The sequence below is a fragment of the Balaenoptera ricei genome, chromosome 4 (assembly GCF_028023285.1).
Source record: "Balaenoptera ricei isolate mBalRic1 chromosome 4, mBalRic1.hap2, whole genome shotgun sequence".
Lineage (NCBI taxonomy): Eukaryota > Metazoa > Chordata > Mammalia > Artiodactyla > Balaenopteridae > Balaenoptera > Balaenoptera ricei.
Genome location: NC_082642.1, coordinates 79,843,972 through 79,848,762, shown reverse-complemented (window position 1 = coordinate 79,848,762; position 4,791 = coordinate 79,843,972).

Here is a 4,791-nt window from a genome sequence, read left to right as displayed (position 1 = left end):
GCAAACAGGTACATGAAAAAGTGCTCAACATCTCTAGACATCAGGAAAATGCAAATCAAAACCAAAATAAGATATCATATCACATCTGTTAGGATGGCTGTTATCAAAAAATCAAGAAATAACAAGTGTTGGTGAGGATGTGGAGAACAGGGAACCCTTATGCACCGTTGGTAGTAATGTAAATTGGTGCAGCCACTATGGAAAACAGTGTAGAGGTTCCTCAAAAAAATTAAAAATAGGACTTCCCTAGTGGCGCAGTGGGTAAGAATCCGGCTGCCAATGCAGGGGACGTGGGTTTGAGCCCTGGTCCGGGAAGATCCCACATGCCATGGAGCAACTAAGCCTGTGCGCCACAACTACTGAGCCTGTGCTCTAGAGCCCATGAGCCACAACTACTGAAGCCTGCATGCCTAGAGCCCATGCTTCGCAACAAGAGAAGCCACTGCAATGAGAAGCCCGTGCACCGCAATGAAGAGTAGCCCCCACTCGCCACAGCCAGAGAAAGCCCGCGTGCAGCAACGAAGACCCAACGCAGCCAAAATTAAATAAATAAATAAATAAATTTATTTTAAAAAATTAAAAATAGAACTGCCCATATGATCCAGCAATCCTACTCCCGGGTATTTATCCAAAGGACATAAAATCACCATCTCAAAGAGATAACTTCACACCCATGTTAACTGCAGCATTATTCATAGCAGCCAAGATATGGAAACAGTCTAAGTGTCCATCAACAGAGGAATGGGTAAAGAAAATGTGGCATATATAATGGAATATTATCCAGCCATAAAAAAGAAGGAAATCCTGCCATTTGTGGCAACATTGATAAGCCCAGAGGACACTATGCTAAGAGAAATAAACTAGACATAGACAAATACTGCATGGCATCACTTACACATGAAATCTTCAAGTGTTCAACTTAGAGTAACATAGTAATAGAGAATAAAATTGTGATTATCAGTGGGTGGAGGATGGGGAGAAAGGGGGATGTTGGTCGAAGGGCACAAACTTTCAAACATAAGATGAATAAGTTCTGAAGACCTAATGAACAGCATGGTAACTATAGTTAAAGATGTACTATATACTTGAAATTTGCTAAGAGAGTAGATCTCAAGTGCTCTCACCAAAAATAAATAAATAAGTAAATAAAGGTAACTGTATGAGATGATGTGTATGTTAACTAGCTTGACTGTGGTAATCATTTCAAAATGAATATGTATATCGAATCATCATGTGGTACACTTTAAATATATACAATATTTATTTGTCAATCATACCTCAGGCTGGAAAAAATCAGGACAATGAATAAACTCATTCATAATATATTATAGCACTTGGCTCAGAAGTGAACAATACTGGCATAGTCATAGTAAGACAAACACTGCATATTAATACACTGAAAATTGTGATATACCTATACTGAGAGGATGGGGAGGAGGAAAAGGGCGTGTGTATAAGAAAAGGGTGCTAAGATCTCAACTTCCATACCAAGAAATGGATAATGTCTAAAACTGAGAAAGTAAGAAATAAAAATATAAGCATAATATTTAGAATAGAGGTAGATACTAGAAGAAATACTTGAACAAAAGGCAGAAGGGGTGTTGGTGGTTGTCTCTGGGGAAAAGAACTGAGAGAGGAAGAAAGGGAGAGACTCCTGTGTTTTTAGTTATAAGTTTTTTAGTTTCATGTGATTTTTTTAAAGTTTTTTTTTTCCCTTTCTTTTTATTTATTTAATTATTTATTTATGGCTGTGTTGGGTCTTCGTTTCTGTGCGAGGGCTTTCTCTAGTTGCAGCAAGTGGGGGCCACTCTTTATCGCAGTGTGCGGGCCTGTCATTATCGCGGCCTCTCTTGTTGCGGAGCACAGGCTCCAGACGCGCAGGCTCAGTAATTGTGGCTCACGGGCCTAATTGCTCTGCAGCATGTGGGATCTTCCCAGACCAGGGCTCGAACCCGTGTCCCCTGCATTGGCAGGCAGATTCTCAACCACTGTGCCACCAGGGAAGCCCCCATGTGATTTTTAAATGATTTTGACAAAAATATCTTTTATAAAATAAATTATAAACAAATTAATTCTGTTCTCCCCTTATTTACTTATTAATGGGAATTCCATACATTCCAACTGAAGGAACTGATTTCACTGAATGATACAGAAATTTATTATGCCCGGCTTGAAGTAAAAAGAAAAATAAATGTGCTAAAAAGTGTGTGTGTGTTTGGTTGTGTGCTAATGTAGACATGCTTTTCATTACTTTTTCTGATTAAATTTTTCCTTCACCTTTAAAGAAGTTAGTTAATGCTTCTGAATTTCATGTCGTCTGGGAACTTTGAAAACAGGCTCTTCTGTTTGATGCCCCTTTTGTTTCTGTTTAGAACTTCTGGCTCAGCTGTGTGGCATTTCAGGAAATTTAATCACTCTGCTAGTGATCAAAACTGACCTGTTGGGAAATCAAGAAATGGACAGAGGAGGGGCTTGTTATAGCTCAAAAGAACAATGAAAAAGAAAATGAAACTCTACTTAATAAGCAAAGGTTATGAGAAAATAAAACTCATTCTGGAGACTCCAGCTATGTTTATGAGCTGTGGTCTTGCTAGTGATTACAGGAATTGGCTTGTTCTTGGGAACTTACTTGAACCAAAAGTGTGGAATTACAGATTAAACTAGAGAATACAAATGTTATGTTGTGTACAGAGTCGTTCCATGAGCATTGTATTTCTGTTGTTTTAATGGTGTGATAAAATGAAACAAAAAATTAATTTCTCTTAAAGTCATTTATTCAATAAACAGTTGTGTTAAATATTTCACTAGGCACTGAGAGTGAAAGAGGAGAGGCAAATGGATGGATATAAAGAGAAATTGGCATATGCATGTCTCTGACTTTCATAGAGGAAACAAGACAGGTACTGAAATAAACATACCACATGTAGAAAACAATAAAAGAGGCACGGATAAATGCTGAAAGAAGCAGCCATCATTTTGAATTGGGGGAATCAGGCCTGGTATGAGGAAAGAGATGCCACTTGAGCCTGTGCCTTGGAGGATGGTTACAGTATGTGGGCTGAACCTCATAAAACGGAGTCACATAGGGAAGGAATTACAGATATTTCTGACCCTTATTAAGGAATTACTAATATTCAAAGAGTTAATGGTCCAGCCTGGATCTGAGCACTAGAATCAATTTTCTTGAGACACTCATTTCCGTCCAGGAGAAAGCAGGGGGGTGTCCAGCAGCCACTCTCTAACTGGAAACTGCTAACACCAGGCACCAGTAGGCCTGCTGACTCAGGGCAATGGGAGCAGCCAAACCCTCATTACCCCTCAACATATGAGTCTTTACTACAGCTGTTGGAACAAGGCCAGCCTTACAAATTGCCTTTCATGGCACTTGCCAAGAGTGAGTGTTCACTAATTTTTTTTCCCCTGGGCAGAGGAATAAATGACAGTCATTTTCTTGGTTTTCTCTCCTGAGGGAAGGTTAGTTCAAAATGCAGAGTCTGGTAAACTTTGTGCATTTCTGTACAGGCCCAAGACTAGATGTTATATAAATATAATTATGTTTGTGGGTTTGCCTATTTATTATCACATCATTTAAAAACAGCTAGATGGATGAAATTTAGTCAAGTTGAAAAGCAGTGAAAACAATAACATATTTGCTAAGATACAAAGTTAAATATATATTTAACTTTGTATCTTTGTGTGTTTATATATATACATATATGTATATGAAGCAAAATTATAAAAACAAGCATTAGGATAATAAACACAATGTTCAAGATAGTGGTTAACTCTGCAGGGGAGAAAAGGATACACAGGGAGTTTCCGGTTATATTTGTATTGTCTTATTTCGTAATCTGAATGATAACCATAAGGGCATTCTGTATATTATTCTCTATACTTATTTTTGTGTGCCTGAAATATTTAATAATATAATTTTGGCTCAAAAGTCTCTATTTTGTCTTTTTATGAGTTTTATTGAGGTATAATTTACATACAATAAAATTTACCAATTTTTGGTACACAAATCATGACAAAACATTTCCATTACCTCTCAAAATTAAAATATAAAATCAGCTGAGAGGCAAAGACTAATGTTTCTATTTATTACATTTATTATATTTCAAGGATTTATGACAGAAACTGATATTCAACCAGTCCCCCCACTCTAAACAACTAAAAAACTGAACGAAACACATGAAATAACTGTTTTCAGATATTGCATAACAGGCAATACAGGACTGTGATATTCCTTGAGAGAAGGGAAAAAAATAAGGTGAGCCCCATATGGTCTCCCTTTCTATCTGGAGTTAAATTCTGGACTGTGGTGTAAGGAAGAGTAGTCTAAATAGAGCACAGCAGTCTCCCTGACTTAACAAGACAGAAATCAGAGTTCAGGAGCACTTAGTTATCCGGTATGTGTGGGGAAAAGTACCAAAGGTAAAGGAGTGATGCCAAAAGCTGCTCCAGAAATCCACATAGGACCCTCTTGAGTCTTTGGCCAAATACTAAACTGTACATGCGCAGGACAAGACTCCAAGAGGACAGGCAAAGAACAATTACCAGGGAAAGAACAGCTATCAGATACCTGTAAGCTAAATAATTACTGAACTGATACAGGGCTAGGAGATATTCAAATTTAAACCAGCCAGAGTTAAAACACTTTACAAAAAATGATGCTTCAATAGAGGCTTCAGAAAGATCCCATCTTAGGAAAAGGACTAATCTAGCCCTCGAGTAAAGGTTTCTCTAGACCCACCCTACCTAACAAAGCTTAAAAACAAGTCTCAAAAGGGT